The sequence below is a fragment of the Pistacia vera genome, unplaced genomic scaffold, assembly GCF_008641045.1.
Source record: "Pistacia vera cultivar Batoury unplaced genomic scaffold, PisVer_v2 Contig882, whole genome shotgun sequence".
In the NCBI taxonomy this organism is placed as follows: domain Eukaryota; kingdom Viridiplantae; phylum Streptophyta; class Magnoliopsida; order Sapindales; family Anacardiaceae; genus Pistacia; species Pistacia vera.
This window is the reverse complement of record NW_022196759.1, coordinates 117,050-129,419: the sequence shown is the minus strand read 5'-3', so window position 1 is coordinate 129,419 and position 12,370 is coordinate 117,050. Positions and strand designations below refer to the sequence as shown.

The 12,370-nt window shown below is 34.1% G+C and overlaps 1 pseudogene; it reads right to left on the bottom strand.

The window, feature by feature from the left end:
• Nucleotides 1–8,798: 8,798 nt before the first annotated feature.
• LOC116119354 lies at nucleotides 8,799–10,958 on the bottom strand (annotated as a pseudogene).
• Between the last annotated feature and the right edge of the window lie 1,412 nt (nucleotides 10,959–12,370).

The following is a 12,370-nucleotide window of genomic DNA, read 5'->3' as shown; positions in this document are numbered from 1 at the left end:
AATTTGAATCCCCTAAAACTATAGGGATGTGTTGCCTATGTTCATGACCCTTCCTATAAATATGGAAAATTAGGTCCAAGAGGGAAGAAATGTATATTTATAAGATACTCAAAACATTCAAAGGGCTATGTTTTCAAAGAAGAACAAGAAAGTGGTAGCATCACTAAGTTTGAATCATGAGATGTCACGTTCTTAGAAACCGATTTTCCTAAAAAGGGCGAGATAGTTCAAGACTTGTTTCCATATGAAACACAAGACCAAGGCAATTGCGATGCTGAAAACCAGTTGGTTATACTACATCCCAATGGGAGCGATATGGAAGTTGATAAATCAGTTTCAAATCCTTCATCATTCTCCACTAACGATCCGACTATGATAGCTAGTCCAAGTGGGAGTAACCCCAATCAATCTCCAATACGTCGATCAAATAGGAAACAAGTTCCACGTCGACGATTTGAGATTGAAAGGGGAATTTTTCTAGTTACTCCACAAGATGAAGAAGAGCCAAGGAATGTAAATGAGACTCTCAAATGCCCTTCTAAGGAAAATTGGATGAAAGCAATGGAAGAAGAGATGGAGTCTATGAAATCAAACAAAATATGGGAATTGGTTGATTTACCAAAAGGATGCAAAGTCATTGGGAATAAATGGGTCCCAAAATCAGGCATAAAGTTGATGGCAGTAATGAAAGATTTAAAGGTCGCTTAGTGGCGAAGGGGGCACACAACAAGAAGGAATAGATTATGAAGAAACTTTTTCACCTATTGTGTGTTTTACCTTAATTCGACTTATTCTAGCGATAATTGCCAACATGGATCTTGAATTGCATCAAATAGATGTAAACTGCTTTTCTCAATGGAGAATTACAAGAAGAAATCTATATGGAACAACTAATAGGTTTCATAAAAGAAGGTCAAGAACATAAAGTGTGTAGACTTTTAAAGTCAATTTATGGCCTTAAGCAGTCCTCAAGACAGTGGTATATTTGTTTTCATAATGCAGTAATGTCGTATACTTTCAAAATGATTGATGAAGATCATTGTATGTATACAGAGAGATCCAATGACAACTTTGTTATTTTATTATTATATGTTGATGATATACTTATAGTTGGAAATGATAAGGGATTTGTCAATGAAATCAAAGGATGGTTATCATCTCATTTTGAGATGAAAGATATGGGTGAAGCTGCATATATCCTTGGAGTCAAGATTTCAAGAGATCGTTCAAGGAAATTAATATCTCTTTCACAAGAGACATACATTAAGAAAATTCTTAAACGATTTCATATGAGAGATTGTAAACCCATAGACAACCCTATCGCAAAAGGCGAGACTTTGAGTTGTAAATTATGTCCAAAGACTCCACAAAAAAAGGAACAAATGAAGAATGTTCCTTAAACAAGTGTTGTTGGAAGTCTCATGTATGTCATGATGTGCTTAAGACCCAACATTTGTTATGCTGTTGGGTTGGTAAGCAAATATTAGTCCAACCCAAGGCAAGCACATTGGAAAGCAGTGAAGAGAATATTAAGATATCTAAAGGGAACAACTGATTACTCATTATGTTATCAAGGGAATGATTTACACTTGAGAGGCTACACCGATGCTGATTGGGGAAGAGATTTAGATGAAAGGAAATCTACTTTTGGATATGTTTTCTTACTATATGGCAATGCCATATCTTGGAGCAGTAAGAAACAATCATGCATAGCCTTATCTACAATAGAGGTTGAGTTTGTAGTATTTTCAACTGCAGTGCAAGAAGCCGTTTGGTTGAGATGGTTCATGAATCATCTAGGAATAATTAATGTTGCTATTGAACCAGTGAGAATAAACTGTGATAGTCAAGCAACAATAGCATACACTAAGGATCCCAAATATCATGGTAAAACAAAGCACATAGATATTAAATACAATTTGGTACGATATTTGGTGGCACAAATGGAGGTGAACATGAAGTACATATCTATGCATGACATGGTTACAAATCCATTTACAAAGCCTATACCAAGAGATACATTTAATAGACATGTCAGATCTCTAAGCTTACGTAGATGTTGAATGTACTCATATCTTGACATTTCCCAAAATGTTCACGTTTATCTTATCAATAATAAATAAAAATATCGTCAATGCTCAATTTCGTTTATTATGGAACATACATGAAGGAGTATATATATTACATATTTGTTATGTAAATATATATACATTTATTTTGAAAAGCATGTCGGACAGTTAAAAGATTGGCCTTCTCATACAGGCAATCGCCTCCATTACTTTGTAGGAATGGAGATGAGACAATTTTAAGCTTATTATCCAGGTGATAATAGAGAGTCAAGCTTAAAATGTAAAACGTCGCCTAAAATAGAATAAAAATAATGTCATAATGAAATATGACCATAAGTGATAAATGATCACTTTATATATCTAATTGCTAGATTAGAGTTCGGATGAATTAAAAGTATCTAAAGTGAACTCAAGTTAGACATTAGGTATGTCTGAACTAAAATCTATACAGCATTTTCAAGAAACGAGACATGCAATCCATGGGAAAGGAGGAAATGTTGTAGCATGTGATTCATACCATATGTGCAAAATATTGACTAAGGGGATAATGAAAGTCAAAATCTCAACTTCGACATTGCGTGAGACCTTGAGATTTTAAGAATAAAATGTCACAAAGTACCTTTATTACTCTATTCTGTTTCTTGAAAACCTTATTTAATGATTGCTATCTTAGAGTGTTGCCAAAAGATTATGATAAATTTAATCTACTGGGACATTTCTAGAAAAAGCAAATTAAATGAAGGTTGCAAGAACCGAGAAAAGAGGAAGATACAATTTTGGATTATCACACTATAATCCTATGTATTCATTGGTCAACCAATTATGTTTTACTTTTATGTAAAGACAAGACATAATTATGAATACAACTGATGTTTATTATAAATGAGATTTTTAGAAAACGATGTGATAAGTAATATAGGGTATTGCATACAACATACAACCCAAGTTTCACAATCCAAGAAGTTATATATTCCTAACATATATATGACTAATGTGCTCTCGATGTATGCATGGTCACATGGCATATTTACTAAAGTATGAACCTTGAAGAAGCACGGAGAGAAATAGTCCCATCATGTGTGAGTGGGAGATATTGGATATGGGTGGGACACCCATGATGGGGGCCACCCAAAGTATGTTGAAAGTGGAAACTGCGAGCCCATGATGGGGGCCACCCAAAGTATGTTGAAAGTGGAAACTGCCAGAGGCAGTTTCCACCTAAAACTGTGGCAGTTGCCAAGGCAACTGCCGCCCATATATAAGAGAAGAAATTCCTTTTAAAACTTTACTTTCTCAAAAAAAAAAAAAAAAATTATTAGAAAAAAAACACACATACGATGGTTCTCTCTCAAGATACAATTTTTGCTTCAGAGTTAAGGAGAAGAGGTATTTATGCTGTGAACTTCGTTGTAATTCGTTTAAGTAAAATGTGATTGCAATGGGTGAATATTAACATGATCTCGGGATTAGTTAGAATATTTGTTATTCTGAGTTTTCCAATAGTTAAGATAAGAGACTTAGCTAGAGAGAATGCCTTCGCTTCATCTTTTCCTTCCCATAACGTTTGAATTTGTTATTGAGTAATGGAACCCATTTTGCCCACGTACATCACTAGGGCCTTAGGTTTCAGGAACCCCGATGCTGCTCTTGTGGATTTTATAACTTCTTTGAGTTTAGAGCTTCTTGGAGCTGAAGAGAGGAAGAGTTTTTGCATGGAATAGGGAAGGAAATGTGTGAAGAGTTTATGTTCATTAGTGAAGAGAAATTTGTGGCCATTTCGACTGCAGATGACTGCAATTTCCTTTCCAAGAATCTTGGTTTTGAAAATATCTGGAGAGTATTTGTTCATTCTATCGAGCACAAACTTCTCTAGCTTTCCAAATGCAATAGTTTCACCTATGAGAGGCCATCCAAAGCTCCCTGGTGGTAGGTTTTGAATGAAAAAATGCCAAAAGCAAGAATGAGAAAAAGAGGAGCTAAATAAAATAAGAAGAGATATGAGAGCTCCACATTGAATGATTTTGAAATGAGCTCCATATCGGATGACTAGCTAATAAAACAGGAATTAAAGAGACACAAAAGCGAGGAAGAATAGTAGAAAGATGTCTGGTTGTGTCTTTGTAGAATAGTCGAATGTCTATTTATAGAGATCAGATACATCATAGTGTCAAATAACATCTTTCTTTTTTTTGGTGACCGCGGTGTCTAGATCAGCTTGCACGCACCTCAACTAATTCCCGGGGTCTATCAAACACCTTACATGTCAAATGAGTCAAACAAGTCACAAATGTGATAGGTGACCACTTGTTGGAACTCAAATACAATACTTCTGGGTAACCTAAGGTCTTGCCATCTGGCCATAAACCAAGTGATTAAAAAGAACATATCATTGAGCATCAAATTAATAAAATTTGCCTACTTAGATTCAATAAATTATTTTTTTACATGATTTTTGATATAATTTTTTAGCGTTTAGGTTAATGTATTTGAACGTTGAAATCACATCTCAATTATTCACAATATGTTGATCTAATGACCCAAAATTTGTGTCATATTTTGTCTAAAAGATGTTGTGCCATTGAAACTGCCCCAACTTTATTATGTTGATACTTGTTTGAAAAACTAACATTGATTATTAGGATAAGAAAAGTTATGGTAACATTTGAATATTATTTTAATACTATCACAAGCCAATATACATGTCATATATATTTTCAATTTAATTAACAATCAATTATCATATCAGTTTTAAGATAAATAAGATAAAAAAATTCATACGTGATATTGACTATAATAAGGTTAATAGGATACCTTTCATGATATTTTGAAATTTTCTTACTATGAAATTTGAAGTAGGTGATTTCATTTATAAACTTGTTCCATTAAAGGTAGTAGTTTGTTTAGTGAGTTAAATTTATGCTACAAGAGGAATTGAAATTAAATCTACCTTTCACCCATTACTAACATCAGGCTAGTAGAAAAGGATAAGCAATTTTATTTAAAATTTAAATGAAATATTAAATTAATTCGTTAGAAAATATTGATTATATATAATTATAATTAATTTCTATATATTAATTCTTGTTACTAGGAATTTTAATTTTATTATATTAGTAAAGTATTTTAATTTATCATTATTAGTAAATCATGTCCCGTGAAAATCTGTCCCGTGAATTTGGCACTAAACTAGTATTCCATGTTTAATCCTATCAATTCTCAATTTTTCATGGGGAAATTTCTATAAACCCCCACATGTTCTCCTCTACTAGTTTAGAAGATGCGACCATAACCTCCATGTTGTTAAATTTTGCGTTAAAGTTAACTAAAAGACTAGTATAATTGATATTTTCATTTTTAAAGAAGGATATTTTTTATTATCAGTCTTTTTTTTTTTTTTCTCTCTCATTTTCCCCTTTCTTTTCTTTGCTCTCTTTCGCTCCACTTTCTCCCTATTCTCACCGGCCGTCATGAGGCCAAATTAGGCCTCTAACAACTGCTCAAAGACCAAATATTGTCTCTATCGGTGACAAGAGACGAAATCTAATCTCTACCAATGTCGAGAGGCCAAAACTCACCTCTCAATGTCAATAGAGGCTAGACTTGGCTTTGGGCAACTATCGAGTGGCCTTTTACCAAAAGGCCTCCAAAGGTTTCACAGCTGCTATGAGGCCTTGGATGATGTGGCATCGACAGCAAATGGACAATTACTCTATCGATAGTCTATGTTTATGTCGAATATGGGACAAATTTGTTATTCTGTAATCCAATGGATACTCATATAATAGTTAAAACAGATAGGGTTTAAGAAGAGACCTCATCCATGGAATCTTTACCTCCTTTGTAATCCTTAAAATTTTGATGACAAAATCTTTCGTTTTTATTTATTTATTTTTTCTTTTGGGAAAATATAATTCTCAATCTTGTCCTTTTGAGTAATTGACTATAGTTTAGACAATCAATAATTCTGATAAGGGTTTATGGGACCATGGCCACCTAAACCCTCCAAAAATGGCTCCCAGAAAATTTAAATGCATGTGCAATTTAATCCACATAATAAATAATGAATGGCCCCTCTAATAAGTGTTTGATTGATTTACTGGATGATTTTTTATATAGTTCCTTTTTTCTGGCGAATGTTTACACATTAGTCAAATTTTCTTGATATTAAATATTGAGTATAATAGAGTAAGGGTGTATTTGTAAGAATTGGAAATGTTTTCCAATACGGTGCGTTTTGAACTGTTATATAATAACAACTGTACCGGCTCTTTGTAACTAACTTTTCATTAAAAGAAACAGATTCCATTTTCAGTTTTGAGAGCTTCAGCTACTCTCTGGTGTTCTCTCTATTCTTTTCTTACTTTTCTTTTCTGTTTTTTCTTCAATAATTTTCATTAAATAACTAAAAGTTTTGTACTTTAATATTTACCTACAGAGAGTCCAAAATTTAAGAAAATTTTATTATTATTCGATGTTTTAAACCTTTCCTGATGTTTAATTTTTAATTTTTATTTGAAAAACTGTATTTTTTTTTCTTTCTTTCTATCTTTTTATGCCACACTTTCTATATGACTGTATTTTCATCCTTTGTCTAATCTGTAAAATTTATATCTCAACTTAAGTTGATTTTCCAAAAAAATAAAAAAATAAAATAGCATTATCTTTTTATACACCTGTTTTTAATATAAAATTAAAAATAAATTATCAAATTTAATTATATATCTTTAGTCCTGGTCTGGTGATGTGGTCCTCGGATAATTTTACGCGTAAGAAGTTAAACCCAACTTTGTATCTCTAGTTCTCAACCCACCCACGTGCACTGGCAGACCTTCGTTATGAGAAAGGGGGAATGTCCACCCCTAAAATTTTAAAATTCATTTTGATCCCTTGTATTTTAACCACCTTAATTGATGCCCCTCCTTACAAAACATAATTCTCCCGGTTTTTAGTTTTTTCATATGTACAAGAATTAATTATCTCAAATATTTGATTATCTTTTTAAATTATCTGAATTTATTTTAATTTATTTTTTACTTGTTGGATTAAAAATTGTTATCTATCTTTGAAAATTTTAATTCTACTTCTTATCATTTGTTAAAAAATACAACTAAATTTAATTAAGTTTCCCTATATTATGATTCACTTTCCTCTTTCTGGTTTTCTAATTTTTATTTTTTCTTTCTCTTAAAATATTCTCATATATAGTCATTCTCACTAGTGTTTTGAAACTTGGACTGAATCAGTTAGACCGATCCGATTGTCGATTGGCCCCTTCTCTTGTCAAGGACAACCTAACCCCGGTTTCAACTGTTAGCTCGGATTGACCTGTGGGTGAATTGGCGGAATAGTGTCAAACAATTGGTTCAACTGGCCTAGTGACTAAATTAGGTTACTAAAATCCCTACCATCTTCAACTGGATTTCGGAACCGTTGCACCCACCTAACACCACCATTGACATCACCTTCACCTCCACGACAAAACCCCTACCATCTTTGGCCAAGTGCACCTGTCGATCGTCGATCATCCACTTATTGGTTCGCGTGATAGCTTGTCTTCAAGCCGATTTCTGACCGCTTCCAATGACAATCAAACAAACTTGAATTGGGAATATTAAAATCAAGAGTAAAAGTGATCAAAGGCCCTACGATCACAACGCCAACAAAAAGGATAACGATGATGATCAGCGATTTGGTTTGGAAAAGTAAAATATAGAGGAAAGATAAGTAGAGAGAAAGAGAGATTAAGTCATTGCTTTAATTGCACGTGCCAAATTAGAGTCTCGCACTTGTGAATTTACATAAAGGCTAGGGTTTTCATTTTCAAATCACAGGGGTGTATTTACTAGATTTCAAAACTACAAGGATTGATGATAATTTCTCAAGGGTGTGTTTGTTGGATTTCAAACCTGCTGGATATGCTACGTCATCGGTTAGACCGCCCGACTTGGGGACTGGTTCCTTGATCGGGTGAAGGGTTGGGTCAGGTTTAAAAATATTGATCCTCACTCATCTTAATTCCTAAAATATCAAGATTTTGTTTAAAGGACAAACATAGCAAAGGTCAGAGCTAGAAAATGTTTTTTGGGGGGTCACAATGTACATTTCAATGAATAACAGGCCATATTCAGTTGAAAGCTACATTTATAGTAAGGGTGTGCAGGAATTTAAGGTAGAACCAGTGGGTACTTGAGGTTCTAGTTTCGATTTTGATTCCTACCCAGAACTAGCCCACCCAAGGTCGGTTCTAGTTCCTTATTAGGTGGAATTGGTATTGTGTGATTCCGTCATCGGCTCTGGTTCTATCAGTTCAAGGAACTGGAGCTGACCTGAGAATCAAAATTGGAATCGAGATCTGGGTACCCGGGTTAGAACCAATTAAGAAACCGAGAGTTAAATGATATTTTAGAAAACAATGGGGGAAAACTTGACACGTTATATTAATTAAATACAGGATAAACATTAATTACAAGTTCATTATTTGACATATAATGGCAAGCACTTGGTATCATTTTCATAAAGTCATTACGAAAGATAAGCATCAATTACAAGTTTATTATTGAAAGCACTACATATATGCAGATCATTTTCATAATTAAATAGACCATCTCAAACGTTGGATTAATGATCGTCTTTTCAACAAGTATCAATCCAATCGTTAATATTATTCTAATAACATCACAATAGTATATAACCATTTCAATAATGGAAACTTTAACATATATTATAGACTTAGTGATGATAAAGACGGATTAGAAGTCCTTGTTCTGGAGAGGGGATCATGTCGCCTGTAATTTTTTTCATCTGGAATTTCCATTTAAATTTCTTCACCACATTGTGAATAAAAGTGAGTACCACCATTCGAGAATGCTGCTGTGCTAGGCACGGTTGAGGACCAACTCCAAATGGAGTAAAGGCGTAGGCAGGTAAATTATTTTTTTCATCATATCTTGATGGGTCAAACTTTTCTGGATCTGGGAAGTATTTAGGGTTCATGTTTGTTGAATCCACCGTCTAATATAGCTGCAAAAAATATTTTTCTGATCAAATCATGATGGTCAAGAGCAGGACGTAAACAGGATTTTTAGTTAGTGGGTCAAAACATCGACTATAAACCGAAGTTTCAAATCTTATAACTCAAGCTTTTTAAACAATTTGTGCTAACCCAATAAAATTCAACTCATATCAGTGATTTTTAAATTTAGATCACATTATATGAATAATAATAAATTAATAAATATTTAAAGACAAAATTTCAATCAATAAAATTTGTATTTAAAATTAATGTAACAAATAAGTATCCATATACCTTCCATCCTTTAGGAACGGTGTAACCAGCATAAGTAAAATCTGTCATGACCTCTCTAAATGTTCCTCGAATAGTTGCTCGAATAGTTGGTGTGAGTCTCATCACTTCACATTCTACATTCCAGGAATATTTCATCTTTTGCATATCATCCCAATTTAGGAGCTCCCCAGGCTTCTTAGAGGCTGCGACTTCTTTTTGCTCTAGTTTAATATAAATTCAACTCCAACATAACAATTGTTAGAAGCAAAAGAACTTATTGATAATCTATATAAAAGGTATCATGAATTTCATTTGGTTTTGATATGCATTAAAGGAAAAAAAAGAAAAAGTGATCCAATAGTACTACTATATATAACAGTGAGAACCATTAGACCTACCATGATAGTTTCAATATTAGTACTAAATCGAATGATTGTTAAGGGTCGATAATATTATCAGGTCAATACCTTAAAACTATCATATATCTCTCAATAGTCTCAATCATATCGATCCGAAGATTCTTTGTAATTGATTACTTTTTCAGTTAGTAAGCATAACCCTAAAAGATTTTTTAAGGAAAAAAAAAAAAAAACTATATAATAAGTTGTAGGTTAATCACCAGCAAGGATTTTCTGGTATATGTCAGGCCTCTCTCCGACCTATTTCATGAAGAAAGTCATGACAGAAGCCACAGTGCTATATCTTGCAACAAGCAAACCCAAGATTTTTTCTGCTATCTCAACCTCTGAGCCTTTCCCAGATCATCTGAAGCCATAATCATATGTGACACAATATCTCGCATCGGTTCTCCCCTACACATTGCAGCTTTCTTCTCACAAATTACGCTTATTGACTCCTCATTAACTGCAGCTGCAGCTTTGCACGCTTTATGAAAATTCATCCCTGGAAAGTTCACAGGAACAGAATGCATCCCCACTTTTATATCATCAAACCTGGAAATCGCCCTGGCAACACGCTCAAGATCCTCAGTCCCCATGAAAAAATGACAGGCAAGAATTAAAGTTAGAGACTTAGCTAGAGAAAATGCCTTCACTTCATCTTTTCCTTCCCATAAAGTTTGCATTTGTTGTTGAGTTATGGAATCCATTTCGCCCACATACTTCACTAAGGCTTCAGGTTTCAAGAACTCTGGAGCTCCTCTTGCGTTTTTCACAGTTTCTCTGAAATTCAAGTCACGAGGAGCTGAAGAGAGGAACAATTTTTGCATGGAATACGGAACGAATGGAGTGAAGATTGTATGTTCATTGGTGAAGAGAAATTTGTAGCCATTTGGACCGCAGATTACTGCCATTTTTTCTCCAAGAATATTGGTTTTGAAAATATCTGGAGAGTATTTGTTCATTCTATGAAGAACAAACTTCTCTGGTTTTGATCCGAATTCAATAGTTTCACCAATAAGAGGCCACCCGAAACTTCCTGGTGGCAGGTTTTTGTGCCTGGTTTTGAATGACCAAATGCCAGAAGCGAGAATGAGAAAAAGAGGAACCAAATAACAAAGGAAGAGATATGAGAAATCCATTTTGAATGATGTTGAAATGAGCTCCATATTGAACTAAAGAGAGTTTGAAAGAGAAGATAAGAGGAGAAAGATTTGGAGTGGTGTTGAGAAAGAAAAACAGAATAGGGCAGAAAACAGAGTGTTGGAGTGAAGACTAAAAATGCTACAGCTTTACAGTTAAATGAAATGCAGAGTTTTGGCCTGAGTCATGTGTGCATCCTATCCATCCAATCTGCAGAAATCCAACGGTTGAGGCATTTCATAGAGTTAACAGTATAAAAGAGGGAATTGCTCACTGTACATTAGATCGGAATTTTTTGCATTTTTCTGCAGTTTGCGTTATCAGTTCTTCTTGGTTTTTCTACATTTTTGGAATCATTGTAACTAGGTAGATTGATTAGTGAATGATAGTTAATCTGAGGGTAGTTTTACTCTTGTGGTTTGAGGATTCCAGGTGAGAGTTCTTGGGTGAGTTACGGGTTGATTCTTAGGTAGAAATTGAGAGGATTTGATCTGGTTGTGTTGGATCTTGTACTGTATTGATATTATTCAGATTAGTAGTACTGTGAGCTCTCCATTTCCGGAGCTCAACGTGGACGTAGATTATCCAAATAGGATAATTGAACCATGGTAAAAATCTTGCGTTTCTTGTGTGGATGTTTTGTGTAATCTGTGTGGAGTTGAAATCTGGTTTATGTTTGTGTTTGTTGGCTCAGTATAACAGTGGTATCAGAGCTATTAAAAAATAGGCTTGATCAATTTGGAGACTGTTCGGTGATTTAGGGTTTCTGAAAAATTAGGGTTTGCCTAAAATTTGGGGTTTTTCAAATTAAGGCTTCCCTTAGCAATCTTGAGTCCTAGTTTACAGATTCGAGTGGTAAATTCACTGATTGAGGAAATCTTGGTGAAGATTTAGGTCTGAGTTTTAGTAATTCGTTCAAGATTTACATTGTCAGTTCGATCTTGGGTTTCTTGAGTCAGTATCAAATTATTCAAACACAAAGATGTCAACTATACGATTAGAAATCACTCAGTATGATGGCAAGATAGATTTTGGGAAATAGAAAAAGAAAATGAAGACAATGATGTCCCACAAAAAGGTGGGAATTGCCTTGGAGAAAGACGAAACCAAATGGCCAGAAGAGAAGCTGAAGAAGAAGGATGAAATCAATGAGGAAGCGTACAACCTCATAGTGATGAATCTGTCAGACAACATCCTGCGGAAGGTAGATGGGCTAGAAACACCTCTAGCCCTATGGGGTAAACTCGAAACTTTGTATTCTTTACAGTCAGCACCTAACCTTGCATTTTTAAAGGGTGCTTTATTTTCATACAAAATGGATGGTTCTAAATCTGTTGAGGATAATTTAGATGAATTCCTTAAGATGACTTTAATTCTTAAAGGTACTGATCAGGAACTAGGTGACACTAGTTTAGAAATGATCCTATTAAATTCCTTAACTGAAGACTACATAGTTGTAAAGAATGCCCTTCAGT